The sequence below is a fragment of the Myripristis murdjan genome, chromosome 24 (assembly GCF_902150065.1).
Source record: "Myripristis murdjan chromosome 24, fMyrMur1.1, whole genome shotgun sequence".
NCBI classification, from domain to species: Eukaryota; Metazoa; Chordata; class Actinopteri; order Holocentriformes; family Holocentridae; genus Myripristis; species Myripristis murdjan.
The window spans coordinates 29,278,441-29,295,329 of record NC_044003.1 but is presented as its reverse complement, the minus strand read 5'-3'; positions in this window follow the sequence as shown (position 1 = coordinate 29,295,329).

Here is a 16,889-nt window from a genome sequence, read left to right as displayed (position 1 = left end):
CCTTTTTTACAATAACAGTAATCTAATATAGCATTTTTCAAAATCCACATTACAAAGTGCTTAAGTTAAGAATGTGGCCTGCTGTGGCAAACCAACATGAAAGTTGTCAGCAAATGTCATGGTGATCCACCTGATAGATTTGGAGACACGCCCCTCTGGAACTACCTGCTGTCTGGCCCATGTGTTAGGGTCACATGTGAATAATGCTTTGCTTTCATGTGACAGGCAGCCCACCAGAGATACACCTTCTCTGGAATCAGGTCTGCTGTGTAGAGCTAAAACAATGTCTTCCTTCAAAGTGTGATGCATCACCACACCAGAATCACTGGTTTAGCACCTGGCAAGACAGCAAGGGAAAGGTAAGAGTATAAGGTCACTATTCTCAGTTGTCAAGCACTGTGTTTGAAGGGCGGTCACATAACGGGTAAATTCCTCAGTATCTTGTTTGAGTCATAGCACAAAAAAATGATACATTGGCACTGATTCCACATTAATGAGGTGAAAAATCTAGACCCCTGGGATGATATTCAATGCTGCCTCGATGGCAATCCCAGCTCTTGAGGCAACAGGATGCTATAAGCCAAGATGACATCACATTCTTCTGGTGACATCACTTCCTGTTGGCCTCAGCTGGCGAGAGCCTTACTGATCATCTCATGAGACCCGAGGGTGTTTCCAGCGAGAACGGGAAATAATTTCTTCTCTCCAGACCGAGCACTGTTATCTGAGAGGTGAGAGTAAGGGAGAACTGTTGATAATGTTATGAGCAAACCATGGAAATAAATTCAATTTCATTCCATTTCTACAGAGCAAACACACGACGAGGCTTTTTCTGTCAGTGATCCAGTGAGCTCTCAGGCCCTGAGAAACTTTCAAACCCAGCTTATATCCTCTGAGCCATGATGCCAGTCACAGGCAACTTACCCCTTAAAGCTGCCGTTAGAGTGTCACACACACACACATCTAATGTTCACAACATCAAACTACAGTTAAAATACATGTTTAGCTGTCACTATTAGTTCTTTTGCTTTAAAAATTGAGCCTGTCTGAAAATGGTGGAATCTCTTCTATGTAGACAAACAAATCCAGCAGATACAATTCTCAGATTTTTCTCTCACAAATGTACAACTTTAATGTTGGAAATCCTGGGTTTTATCACCCCCCTCCTTTGGCTCCATAATTTTATTTCTCCCTGCAATGGCCCTAATTCACCAGTGTAGAATGGAAGCCTTTAGCCAAGAGGGGAAAAAAACCCAACAAAATCATTGTATTGCCCTTCAATAAGTATTGCTAGGCTAATTTTTCACTGCTGGTGGAGATTGAGGTTCTTCTTATAGGATTTCTGCAGTGGTTTCACCTCTGCTGTCTTCTTTGTTGGTACTGCTAGTGGTTGCTGGATAAAGAAAAACAAGAGGCCTGATGTGTTGTTTTTCTATCATACCACTATATCTTGTAGCTGTGCTGTCATTATATATGTTTTTATGTCATTGCAGGTGATATGACATCAGCCTAAAGGGACAAAAATCAAGGTTTTTATGACCCCAAACAAAATAGACAAAATAAACAAAATTACCATATAATGACAAAAACCTTTCAACCATTGTTGCCAACTTAGTGATGCTGCTGCATTTAGTGACTTGTCAGATCCCCTGGGTCCTGACAGCTTTGTTTTTCAAAAGTAATAAGCAACAAATCAAGCTGCTTCTCTCTGATTGCATGCTCAGGCTGCTATATGGAATCTGATTTTGGGATTCATTTGCAGCTAGGCAGGAAAATGTCTTTGTACAATGCTATACACTCTTCAAAGTACTTTTGACAAGTGAGTATTTTGTGCCTCTCACTATCAGCTGGATGATCCTGATTGATTTTCTTGGTGATGCCTGAGGCATCCACATATTGGCAGGTAACAACTGGAAATAGTGAGAACGTATTTCACGTTGTCTGTTGTCCAACCACTGATACTTAGACACCTGATCTGTATTTAAAGTACAAAAATATTGATAAGAAATCGTTTGTCCTGAGCACCATTAAAGTCATAAGCTACTTTATAATCCCTGAAAATGACAAAAAAAATTCACTAAATTAAGAAATTAATGAGTCATTTTCCTCATAAGCTATTACAGCGAATTACAGTTTATGAATGACATGACATGACTGAATTATGTTTTTATTCAGAACAAATCTGAACTGCTTGTTCTAACAACACTTAAATCAGTCATGTGTGCTCTTTTCTCTCTTTTCTCCAAAAGTTGATAGCTGGTGGTCTTGTCATTAGTTTGCAAGCTTAAAATCTGCAGTTTTGAAATATTACTGAGAAAGACATACTAGCTGTAAAAACTGTTTTTTGTTTTTGTGATTTTTAACATTGCACAAACATAGTGTCCTGAAAATTTCAGCGCGTAACTCCGCCCTCAGTTTTGGCATTACCCCCATACACTAAAACCCAAAAAACGTGTGGCCCAATTGCAAAAAGTGTGCTATTACTTTTCTTAATAGTTTAAGTGTGATGTTTGGGACGCAGTACACACTAATGGTGGAATGTTGGGAGGGCCTGACAGAGAGAAAGTCCCCTCTCACTGACACAGAAGGAGCTCGGTCACTCAGGAGGAGCTCGGAGTAGAGCCGCTGCTCCTCCGCATCAAGAGGAACCAGTTGAGGTGGCTCAGGCATCTGTTTCGGATGCCCCCTGGACGCCTCCCTGGGGAGGTGTTCCGGGCATGCCCCACCGCGAGGAGGCCCCGGGGAAGACCCAGGACACGCTGGAGGGACCATGTCTCTCGGCTGGCCTGGGAACGCCTTGGGGTTCCTCCTGAGGAGCTGGCGGAAGTGTCTGGGGAGAGGGAAGTCTGGGCATCTCTGCTTAGACTGCTGCCCCCGCGACCCTGCCCCGGATAAGCGGCAGAAGATGGATGGATGGATGGATCTTTGCTGTGATTCAAATGTGTAGTAGATTGCAGTTGTGCACAATGTGATGCTGCTTTCCTTAGTCTTTACTAAAAAATTTAAATAAACAAATACTCCATATGCAAAGACTGTCAGTAGAGATATCTGGTTGGATAAAGGTTGACTAATAATCTGTAATACAGATAATGGGAAACATACACAGACATTTTCCAGAGGATTTATACATTTATTTTTGTATTTAAGTCTGAAGTAAAAAGAAAATTGTTCAAAGAACTCCCAATGCACACTTTTACTGAGTATTTATTGTTTCATCACAATACTGATTTTGTGTAGATCAGATTATTAGGTATAGCATCTCAGGTCAGCTAACGCTGGTTTGTTGTTAACACATGACTTGCAAAGTAATAACTGTTTATTACCAACTACTGGATAATATACTGTAAATTTAGCTGCTGACTGTTCAGCTTTACTTTGCTCGGGTTACCTTAGTTCACAATACTCAAGATATGATGTTTTAGGGCAGAGACTAAAAGACAAAACCATTTACTGCCTCAGCCACCAACATTTGGAAACAGATCGATATCAAATCCTGCCTGTTTAATGTGCTGCTGCATGATCTGGATTAGAAAAATGGGCGATGAGACATCCTGACTGTGCTGAACTGGCTTTGTGAGACAGGCTCCACTGTCATTTCAACCATTTCTCTCTCGGGCTAACCCAAAAGCTCGCTCCCATCGTCTTCATCACCATGGTCAGTCACAAGACGTCCTTCCCCTTTTTCCACGGTGAAAGCTATCAGATACCAGCAGCCTCAATATTGTAGTCAGCACTCACAAAATTAATACAGCACATAGTAATAACAATATTATCTTCTTATTATTATGATTTTTGCTTAAACTTACACATAACACAGCAGATTAACCAAAATGTGTACTTCAGAGCTGTGACATTTTTTCTGTTGGTAGCAAGGCATGCAGTCTTATTGTGGTGGTTGGTGACGGCCCGATATTTTGAACCAATACTTAATTAAAAAAATAGATAACGCAAAAGTGACTACCACAGTAACTTTTCCTGGATTCTTCTTGCAATCTGTGGGGGAATAGAGCGATATGTTAGCTGATGTCATAACACAATCATTACTGAACACTGAGATAACTTTTCACACATCTTTTAACTTTCTCAATGCGCATTCATGATCTCACTCTCTCATCTGCATTGTCAGCACTGTAAGAATCAACTAATACATGGAACCCCATTTCAGGCATGTGAATTGCAGCACAGTCTGTGAGTCTGACAATATAAAAGAATGTTTTAAAAAATTCAAGATTACAGTAAAACTTACAATCGAAGAGACCACTCCAGTTGTAAGACACATTGGAGTCCTGTAAAATAAAATATAAAAATAATAAATGAAGTGATGTGTTGTTGATTCAACGGCGTATTAGGGCCAATGTGTGTGTGTGTGTGTGTGTGTGTGTGTGTGTGTGTGTGTGCATTTTGCTTTTTTGGCTAAGGAACCATATGGCTAGGCTTTGCAAGATTGGATCAACCACACATTGCAGACGCTGCCGCTTGGCTGTATCACCGATTCAGTAACAAGGAAATCCTGGTGATTTAAGCCCAGAATCACAATATTGTTTTCTTCTGAATCGGCCCAAATCATGGCAAAGGCCAGATGCTGATGAGAATATTGTGATTCTGGGCTCAAATCACCAGGATTTCATTCTTACTAAATCCAACTGTATAAGGAAAAATAGTTTTTTTCTCAGAATTTGAGTTTTTTTCTCATTAATTTGTGAGTTTTTTCTCATAAATTTACAACTTTATTGTCATAGCTGGATTATTAACAATTATTCCAATGGTCACTTGCCAGATATTTAAAATATGAGCAGCATTAACAGCAATTTTACAGCAGAATGTAGAGCAGGACTAAAGGCAGACTTTGTGTGCATTCCACCATTTTTACACACATTCTTCAGCCAGTGAAAAAAGTCTTCACCAAAGCCACAGTACAGATGGGGTTATTAAACTGAACAGTTTCTAGAGGGTGTGGTGGAAAAACACGAGTGAATGCATGTGACAAAAGAGCCACAGTGTTATGAGATAATAACACATTAACGGCAGAATACCTTGCTGAAGCAAAGACAAAGCATTTATAATATGAGACATACGACATTTATGAAAAAACATGCATCAGAAGATAAATGAACAGTTATAAATAATATCAACATATATGCATTACTATCACATAAGCATTTATATAAAATGGTTGGTAATCGAGTGGATCTCTGAGCGCTACGTAAAATTTTTTTTTTAATGATGAAACAAAACAATAATATACCACTATTAAACAAATAAATTCATGTATCTTCCTAAAGGCAAATTACATTATATGTATTGAATGCTGTAACTTCTGTAATTTACAGCTGGAAAGCTAATTCCTAAACGATGGATTTATGACTGCAGCCAATACAACTTAAAAGTCATTTATTGAGTTAATGAATGCAATGTTTTGAACAAGACCAATTACATATAGGGTGGCACTCCAGGAAAGGGTTATCAAAATCAGAAGAAAGCTTCCTTTGGGAAATATTAGGACTCACCAACTATCATGCCAACAGCTAGATTTAGTGATACTTGACATTTTGCACAAAGTGTAGTGCAACAGGAAAGGTTATTCAGTCACCAAAATCAAAAGGGTTCATTCTGTGGGGAGCCTGGACGTGCGCTATGAATTTCACGGCAATCTGCCCACTGATTTTGAGATATCACATTTGACGTTTTGGCCTAAAGGTGGCACAGGGTGGTCTTGACAGTGTTCTTTCCCTGGGAAGCATGTGTACACTCCAATTACTTGGCAATCTGTCCATTACAGTTAGAGGGGGTATGAACGAGCTCTCCAAATACGGCAATCATGGTACCTTGTGTGCAAAGGTCACCGAAATTGACAGTGTTCATTCTCTATGGAGCATAAATGTGCTCACCAAATTTCACTGCTCAATAGATTTTGAACTATCTTGTTTAAAATCTAGCTGTGGTTGGAGTATCACACTGCAGTTATTATCAGTATTCTCTGTATAATCCTGTATACTCTTTGTTCAACAAGACTTTCACTGTTAATGATTTTACCTTGTCTAACTGCCAAGATTTTTTCATAGAAATGTGAGTTGACTCAGACTGTGTCAAGATGTCACCATCTGCTGCACTTTGGAGCAGATGACATCATCTGCCAACAAGATCAGCCAAAGCAGGTGGCCAGTTCACTCCCCCTACTTTTCACCAGTACATGTCAGCCCTGACACATTTTTTAAAAATCATTATTTAAAACTGGGGTTTTTATAATGCTCTTTCTATATTTTTATTATATTTTTATTTTAATTTTTATTCATTAAACATGTTGATGTCCCAAATTGTTTTATGCTCTGTTTGTTTTTAATTCTCATTTCATTCTCATTTCATCACCATTGTTATAATTATTATTTTGATTGCAAGAATATGCATAAATACATTGAGTAGGTTCCCTATACCTTTTCATTACTTGCTTTAAACTTCATGAAGGTCAACAAACAAGCCATTAAAGAGCAAACAATACATTTCACTTGCTGATCAATAGTGAACCTGAGGAAGCAGAGGCGAAATGTGCTACTTGTTCTTGACTCTTTTACTTGCTGAGCTTCATGACATTAATCAAAGTAGCTTTGTCTGAACTAGTATGCAGTGAAGCTACTTAAACCTGGATTGGGTTCAGCATTTCCTGCATCATTTTTTGTCACATTTTTTGTCACGGTATGAAACAGCATATGCAACTACTTGGATCAAACTTCATGATGCCCCTCAGAACAAAAATTAAGGCACCACATCCATTTTCAACAAAAAGGACCATATCAGTCCCATACATCATTTTATCTGGTTGAATTAGGCTGAAAGAATTAAATTCAAACAGTACCTTAGAAACAGCCCTCTTGACCTCTCTGAGTGCAATTTCATTGTGCCTGCAGTCCAGGAGAGCGCCGTCATAGAACAGACAGTCCACGGTGAGGATGATGTCTGACCTGCTCACTAATCTGCTGCTGCTGAGTAAAACAGTGTCAGGATTGAAGTTGTGATGCATCACCACCAGGATCACCGGTTTATCATCTACCAACATAGAGGAAACGCATATGAATGAATGAAAAACATACAAGGAAATGAGTGAGCACTGGTGATTAATAGCAGTGTCTCAGAAATTAGCTGACCATGTGAGATATTTGGTTTGCACAACTTGCTTCCTGGCCTCGACTCTGTTTTTAGAACAAAAGTTCACACCTGCTGGAGTTTCTACCTACCAAACTCCCAGTCTTTTGGCCCGCACAGAGCCCTGACCTCTGAACTGAACAGAGATTAGGCCCTCTGGTCCAACATCAGTGTCTGATCTCACAAATGCTCTTCTCGATGAACGGGCAAAAATTTCCCACAGACAAAATCTGGTAGAAAGCCTTCCCAGAAGAGTGGAAGCTGTTCTAGCTGCAAAGGTGGGGACCAACTCCATAACGAACACAGTTGGGCTGCAGGGTTTGTAGCCCAAACTGCATGGGATTAGCATGAGGTGGGCATGTCTGCAAAGGGGAGAGCCAGATAACCCATTTTCATTCAGACATCCAGTCAGAGATCAAGGGACCCCGCTGGAAATGGCAGTTTTTCCCTCACCAAAATATAGCTGAACTTTGGAGCAATGTTTTACCCCTTTTCCAACAACCTAACACATCTTTAAACTAATTCAGTAATAAAAAGTAATTTTCAAAAAAAAAATAAATAAATAAAAATTTAGTTGAAACAAAAAAGAATTGTAATACTTCTGTGAAACTATTTTTCCCCGCCCCTGCTGGCTGTAAGTTGTACCACATTTATGTTCTATTTGTCAACAGGAGAGAGCAGCAGGGTCATTTATTACCATGAAAATGTCACTGATTGCAAAATTGCCTTGTTGCCAAAGATATCATGGTAACCTTATAAAGCATGAACAAATGTGCTTTGTAACCCCTTTCGGAAATGCACGTGAAGTCTGATTGGTCTGGCTTTAAACCGATATGTCTCCACATCTTTGCTGCCTCCACAATGCAGTTTGTGTGTGTGGCCCGCATGGTTATATTTATCAAAAATTCTTTGGTAATGTGAAAACATCTGCCTGTATCTCTGCGACTAACTCCAGCTGACCTCTGGTCTTCAGGTCTACTGGCCCCTCTCTGTCTCTCTGGAATGATGTCGGTCTTGCAGCTGTGTGTGTGTGTGTGTGTGTGTGTGTGTGTGGGCACGTCTGCCTGTGTGTGCATTCTTTGTGTTTCTTAAAGATTTACGGTGTCATCACCCTTTAATATCCGTCTCAGGTGATCCAATCAGTGGACGGTGGAGATAGGTCTGACTCCAGTCACCACTTTTGATAGGATTTGTGAAAACAAAACTGCTGTGTCTGTGTGTGCCTGTGCTAACATATTTCTCATTTTATATAAAGCACTCCATTTCATGTTAGATTGTTTTTCCTCTCTTTCTCCAATTAGTTGATAATCTGTAAATAGGAGGAATCTCCATCTGTATGTGTGGCTCGATTATCTCCACAACCATACATCAGATCGACTTGAGTCTCGACAGCTGTGTTGCTGAGAAGCTTCCGCACTGCAGTGTCGAATACGAGCATTTATGGCTCGAAAGCTGTAAAAAATGAATTTAAAATGTTATTCTCAATGTTTTGTTGATGGAACGCAAAAGAGGCAGAACTCAAATGCGAGGACAGTGCAGCACCCGGACGGTCTACAGCACGCACATAGCGCAATTTTGAAAGGCTTGCAGGACACACAAGTATATTTCTTTGCTATCACCCACAGCGTGACGTTATCAGAGTGGAGAAGTGAACTCCACATGGTTCATGGTGGTTCTGGCACTGCGAATGCTGCTGCTATGATAGATAGTGGTAATCTCCTGACACGTGACATTGTTGCTGATGTGCTATAAAACTCTGTCATTGAAGAACTGCAGGCATATAGTTCACAAGCCTCTTTTTCAATCGTATAATTAACCGTCGTTAATCGTAAAGGTGCCAATAACTGATTACATTTCCTCATTGTTACTGATATTAAGTTGTTATTTTGCATACTTGTACTTTCTTGAGTATTATTTTCAGCGCGTAATTTTACTTTAACTTAAGGAACATTTATGCTTGAGTGTCGTATTTGGATCCATTACAGAGAACAAATGATCAATGACGTGACCAATGACAGAATGTGAGACCTTTCACAATAAAAGCTCAGTCAGCAAAGATGAGAAAAGGAATCTGCTTCCACTTTTTGTCATTTCCAAATTTCCAATAAAAGCTGCACGATGAAAAACTGCAATGAGGAGCGTTCAGACTCAACTCGCAAAATGTGGAATACTGAAAGTATGGAAAAAAACTGAATAATATCAGTGAGTTGACTTGACGATGAGACCCATGTAGACTCAATGACACATGTGGTTTCAATCATCCCTTGGCAATTATGCAGAATTCGCCTTTAAAAGAATGTGGTTTGAACTGTGTTCTCCCTTTTCTAACCGCATGGAAAAGATCTCATCTAACACAGTTACTGTTTTGAAAATGTAATTTACTACAAGTACTTTTTAATGAGCTTTTTTTAATTTTAGTAAATTGATTTTTACAGCAGAACTTGTACTGCAGTAAAATATCATATCACTAATAATCTAAGATATGCAGTGGAAACAGTTGTTGGCTGCAGCACTACACCAGAAGCTCAAACAGGTGCTGCATGAGGATTTCCTACCTGGAATCTTCCTCATGGCCTCGCTGATGTCAGTTCCTAGCCGAGAGATGACCGGACAGAAAGCCAGGTAGTAGTCACAGAGAGATGCAGCCCTCTTAACCTGGCCAGCGACTTCAAGCTGCTCAATGAAAGCATTGTGAGCTCCCAGAGTGTTCCCCAGCACAATCGGGTGGAAGCTGTACATTGGCCTTTCTAAGAGAGAAATGCACCTTTAGTTAGTCATCATGCCACCAGGGCTGACAAGGAACTGTTTGCTCCTGCATACAAAGGATCTATAAAAACACCCAAAACATTCCATGATATCTCACTAGAAATGGAGTTAATAGTTATTAGTTTTGTTGACTAATTTTGTTGAACTGTTGATATTTCGCTAAATATGACATTACATTTTAGTTTTAATTATACATGTGTATCACCTTTTTCCATATTTAGCAATCTAAATGTCAGTGGGCAAGGAATAGTTTCAGAATCTCTCAGCCTTATGAAAATTCAGTGTTTTCCTGTGATTTTACATGGTAAGCACAGTTTTACTAAGGTATTTCACAGTATTATGATGACTATACCTCTAACCAGAATACTAGCACAATTATTCTATGGCACTGACTGATTTACAAAATGAATTGTTTGGTAAATAATATTATGAAAATATTTTTGTTAATATTAAGAATTTATTATTATTATATTTGCTATCAAAATAAAGCAAAAATGCGTTAAATATTGAAAATTAAAGTTGACAAACATTTAATTTAATAACAAATGTGGAATATTAATATTATTTTGAAATCAATATGAATAGCCTAATTAATTCCCATCAATTGTCTCTGTAATACTGGTTACCAAAATAAAGTTAACAATGCAAAAGTTAATTCAAATTCAATTCAATTACATAAATAAATAAATAAATAAATAAATAAATTTTTAAGTTAAATTTTAATTTTTTTATGGTAATTGTTAGTAGTACTGTAGAAAATCACTGGTCCAACCATACGGTTATCCTGCACTAACCAAAGACCTGTAATTAGGCTACCATAGTGTGGCTGCAATAGTATTGCCTATACTATATAATAAGTTAATTTTCATATTCATCCTTGGAAGTAAGCTGTAATTTTCTGATCTATGTATAGATTCAGTTTTTCTTGCTTGTTCCCTGCTGATTTTGATACCCCAACAACCCACTTCTTTCTTGTCTTGTCATGTCTATGTTACTGAAAGTGAAAGCCTGCAGAAACCCTGTCAAGTATGTAGACAATGTGCACAGTATGATGTTGTCGGCGATCCTCGTCAGCTCCTGAGTCTGAAGAAAGTAAAACATTTCAGTCGAACAAGACCCTCGTCTTTTAAAGGCAATTACACTTTTCCACCATGTAAGATGAGCTAACGCTGTTTGAACACGCACTGCTGAGCCACAGCCACACCTGGCTCCTGAATACCCACCAACAGCCTACAGGAAACATTTAGGAGGGTCATCACCGACTGTTTTTAGCCCTGATCAGATAACATGTACAGAAAGACAGTAGTTTACAGCAGCACTGATCCAAAGTAGACGTTTACTTACGCAAAAGAGGGGCTTTTCAGTCTCTGGTCTGCTTCTCAGCAAAATGAAAGTATAGCTGCTGGAAAAAAAACACTTTCACTTTTGCTTTTGCAGCTTGATCACCAGAGGGCGTAGGAGCATACGTGTGTGTGTGTGTGTGTGTGTGTGTGTGTGTGTGCACTTACCTACCTATCCAAGAGGGGACTTCGGCGTCGTCACACATTCACCAAGTGGGGACCTCATAGCCAAGTGGGGACATTTTTTAGGTCCCCTCTTGGTCATGCTTTAAATCATGCTAAAATCAAGTGTAACACCCTCTGGTGAAGTTTTTTTAATTTTAGCCAAGTGGGGACCTGAAGGTGTGTGAGTGTTTAAGTGCATGCTCAGCTCTGCCCCTGTAGGCTGGAGCAGGGATTACAACGTCTCATAAACACACGTCGTTTTACACACACTCCTTCAAGGTGTGAATGGCTTGCAGGTAAGGCAGCCTTTCAGACTGTAGGGGGGCTGTTAAACAGGAAACCTGTCTCTTTAAACACGACTTGTCTTTGTTTTTGTAACAAAATATAAAGTCTCAACTTTAGTGGATGTCTTAGGTTTCAAGCTCAACACTATTAAAATAAAGGTCTAAGGGGGTTAGGGAGCAAGGAAGTAATAAGTACTTAGAAAGAAAGAAAGAAAGAAAGAAAGAAAGAAAAACAACCAGAATGAAATTAGATTAAAATTTAAATGATTTCATTTTTGACTAACGGCTAAAAAAACAATTTATTATCAGACTTTGACTAGACTTCTAAAACTGTGATGACAGAAGTTCCCTGTTGGCTGGTAAATACTGACAGGAGTCCCCTCTTAGATAGCATGCAGCGACCTTCACACTCCAGCATGGATGACAAGAAAAAATAAGCAAAATGAATAAGTAAAATTACAATCTTAACTAGATAATTGTTGTTCAAATATGATGTGTTATGTTTTTTGAGGCACATTACAGAAAAAAAAGGTACTTCTACTGTTTGGAATGACAGAGGTCCCCTGTTGGCTGGGAAACACTGACAGGAGTTCCCTCTTGGATAGCATGGAGCGACAGCCACACTCCAACATGAGTTAGGAAAAAATAAATAAGTAACATGGGTAATTCTTAAGACAAAATAATCTAAACTAAACATAATCCAATCTGTGGTGTTATTTTTCAGCACCAGTAATGTTGTCATTGTTGCTTTTCTGAAATGTGGGATGTATTGTGAAAACCACCTATCATGACTTACAGTATTTAAGTATAAAGAAACTAAAATCCTTTAGTACCTAATTTGGATATCAATATAAAGGGTTTGACAGAGAACAACAATTTTACATGGAATGAGAAGGGTTGCCTGTTAGGGAAATAAACTGTTTGGCCCTTTAACTTACTACCTAATAGAGACACACAATACATAAACACTATTTTGCCACAGAGCGTTTAGAGGATATGCCATTGTTTGAAAATAGAAATACAGGTAAATCTGTTTTTGCATATGATAATCACAGTTTTCTCAACTTGAGAAAACTGTGATTGGGTTTAAGTCAGAACTCAGGATTTCCAACTTCCAGTAAATTCCCAGTAAATAATTACTGAGTCCCCTCTTTGCCTGAACAAAATGACACAGGTGCCCTGTTGAATGGTATGGAGCGACGCTCACACTCCTGCATGTATGTAATTAGGACAGAAAAAGATGTGATCATTGGCAGTAAGCTGTCACAAAGTTGAACAGAAAGGTAATAGAGGATTTTAAAGATTTTGCCAGAGCCTTTAGTATCACAGAGTATCAGTATCAGTAACACAGAGCTCCAATATTTTCATTTCTATCAGCTCCTCAGATTAAAACTCTAAGCAAGTGCTACATCTGTTATAAAATCAGAGTATGCATGATATTACATTATCTGCTAATTCAAAGTCAAACATTTTAGTGTAATAAATTCAGTAGTGTTTAACTCAGGATTTCCAACTTCCTAGTAGTAAAAAGCATGGAGAAGTTCCTTAAATTGCAGTAGTCTTAAGGTAAGGCAACTTTTCTCATCCTCTTGGTCATGCTAATTTTACTATGCACTTTTAAACACTTTGATTTTCACCATTATACAGTAGTTCTTTGTTTTAAACTTTGTGATAAACTGTAAATAATTACTGAGTCCCCTCTTTGCCTGAACAAAATGACACAGGTGCCCTGTTGGATGGTATGGAGCGACGCTCACACTCCTGCATGTATGTAATTAGGACAGAAAAAGATATTATCATTGGCAGTAAGCTGTCACAAAGTTGAACAAAAAACAGCATTGTTACTGTTTGATATGTTTTTGGTTTTCTAAAGATAGTTTTCCCTGCTCTATAGAGGGTGATAAATATTTTGCCACAGAGCTTTTAGAGGATATGCCATTGTTTGCAAATAGAAATACAAGTAAATCTGTTTTTGCATATGATAAAAAAAAAAAAAAGTCTAACATTTTAGTGTAATAAATTCAGCAGTATTTAACAACAGTTAAGTATTCAGTACTGATACATTTTCAAACCATAAACATTAAACTGATATTGTCATGCCTGCCTGTTAGGGAAATAAACTGTTTGGCCCTTTAACTTACTACTTAATACAAACACAAAATACATAAACACTGCAACACTGCTAAGAGAATTAGGATTAGTGGGTTAACAGTTGTCTTGGCTTAACTCAGGTTTTGCACCATCATGAAGCTGCTCAGTTTTAACCTGAGTAGATCACTGTGGTAACTTGTGCTGTATGGCCTGGTCTGGAGCAGGTTAACTTCAGAATATTATATTATCAAAACATGTCAGTAACCCTTACTGACTACTAGACTAAAGTACTAGGCCATAAGGGACCATACCCACACTTATTTTGAGCCTCAGCCTTATTTTTAATGTTTGGATTTTTTTTTTTTTAAATATCTATCTATCTATCTATCTATCTATCTAGCTAGCTTATTAAGCAATGTCCAAGTTATGCGATAATAATGTTTACATTTCACATTGGACTTAACAGTTAACTAAAACTAAAGTAAAAACTAAAGCTGGGTTTGAAAGAAACATTTTAGTTAAATAAAAATAAAAACCTACCTTTAAATTAAGAAAACTGCAATAATATTGTGTGCTTACAAAATAAACTGAACAAAACGAATGAACAAACCAAAAAAGAAAAAAACAAAATGTCTTTAGTTCTATATTTTGCCAATTTGGTCAAATTTGTCCACACAAAAACCATGAGGAGGAATTGGTATTTGTGTTTATTGAGACTAGGATGTCAACATGACTGTGAGGCAGTTGCCTTCACAAAGTGTTATTTGTACTGTAATACCTATTCTAAACTTCCTCAATCTTGCCCCTGACAAATACCCCTATATTACAGTATAATAAAAAGTAAAACTAATACTTAAACTACTCAAAAGTAAATTGAAACTTAAGGGCTTTTAGAGCTTGAAATATTGAGGAGGCGGGGACAATCCAAGGGGACATAAAAGTAAAGATCAGTGATATTATACACACAGACACACACACTAAATAACTGTTGAGAAACCAAACAAACAAATAACAGAACACATTTAAAATCAGCTGCATTCGGGAGTGGAGTAGTTTGTAATCATGGTTTTAAATTGGCGCATGCTCGTGCAGCGACCGGCAGCAAGCCATGTCTGTCCTGTTTATTGTTCTGTTTTGGGGGACTGTTTATTGTTTTTGGGGGGTTTTACACACTGAATGTAGCTGTTGACTGACGAACAATATCTGTGGCAGTGGAAACCTACAAATATTCACACTCTAGCATGGATGAAAAGAAAAAATAAGCAAAATGAATAAGAAAATTACAATCTTAACTAGATAATTGTTGTTCAAATATGATTTGTTATGTTTTTTGATGCACATTACAGGAAAAAATCAAGTGCAGCCAAAGACATGGAGACAGGAATTAATTAATTAATATATTTATCTTTATGCACAAGATAAGAGCTTTGTTTTATATAGCTATATTGTTAACAAATAGAAAGCAGTACAAAAAAATAACAGACATATAGAACTAATAAATATATCACTGGCTCTAGCAAGTTATAATCAAGTTATCAAAATTGTTTCAATGTTATGGCACAGTGATGTGCCGTTACATGAACAGCCACTGCTGCGACCTTTACACTGAATACGTGTACATGCACACCATATTCCTGTAGTCTGCAGTCTGCCTTCAGCTAATGAAAGACTTAAATATCATGGAGTATATCGATTGGAGAAAACGCAGAAATAGCAACAGAAGAAGAAGAAGAAGAAGAAGAAGAAGAAGACTTCTTCTGCGATCACAGCAGCAGTTCTTTTAAAAATGACGTTGCCGGCACAACAACAGGACGTGACTCTGGAAATTATGTAGTTTGGCGGACCAATCATAGCTCTTGTTGTCAGTGGGGGGCCTGAGTTGGGGGCTACGTGGGGTCCGCATAGTTACAATTTTCGCACAACCCCAGCCTTGATGCTCCGTTTACATGAACTACCAACGTTGTGACCCTTACACCGATGCTCCATAATGCAAGCTCCCAGTATTAATAATTTTACAATGTTATTTACAGGGACCCAGCATTCCCCCATGAGCAAGCACTTGGTGACAGTGGCGAAGAAAAACTCCATTTTAACAAGGAGAAACCTCGAGCAGAACCAGGCTCTGGGTGGGCGGCCATCTGCCTTGACTGGTTGGGTTGAGAGAGAGAGAGGGTCTGGCCTGAATTTTCCTTTTCAGTGGCCCATCCTCTTTTACCTGCAGCTTGCAGCGCTTATGATATCTCCAGCGGTCTGTTTTGATGTACACGGCAAAGCAAAACTTGCAAGGCAGATAGTCTGTTGCTGTTGACGGGTAGGTTGCTTGCCTTTTGGGGATGATTTGTCCTTTCCCAGAGGACAGTACTGAACAATTATGGTAGTAATTTCCCTTGTTCCTTACTTTGCTCAAAAAAAGATTGCGCATGGCTGATCCTTGTTTGTGTGCAAGTGCCTGAGCCACTTCAGCTATGTTAGAATGCTTTTGCTTGAGGTGTCTCGTACTTTTCACAAAAGGCTTCTCGCAGTAGAGGCAGTAATTCTTATTGTCATATATTCGCTGATGTGCAGTGTTGTAGGACATTTTCACTTTGATTGAAACTTCTTGTTGAGGGTTACCACCATGGGCTATCTGATCCATTGCCTTTGGGGTTTTTGAAAGTGAATTTTCTTGGAATAGTGCATCAGAACATGTCAGACATGATGCATAAAGCTATTGTTGTGGATTGGGCACTTTCTTACCCATGTCTCAGGAAGTCTAAACTAGACATAATTTGCGTAGGGTAAGGGGACGGGGAGAAAGTTTGTTTAGGAGCCAGAATAGGAGCTGTAATGAGGGGGATGGGAGTATTGGAGTTGTTAGTGGTTGGGGGTAGAAAACAGATGAGTCAAAGGGCTGATGGGCAGGGGCCATCTTCATTTTTTTAAAAGAACATATTAACCTTGGGAGGCCATTTCTAACAGTAAGATGTGGCAAACATTGGTTTCTATTTATTTATTAAAGCCCTTAACGGCAACTTACATGTGTTGCTAGTAACTGGGTAATGCTTAAAGTTCTAAATGTAAACACAAAATTTTGGAAAACTGCTTTTTGTGTGTTCTGCACACACTT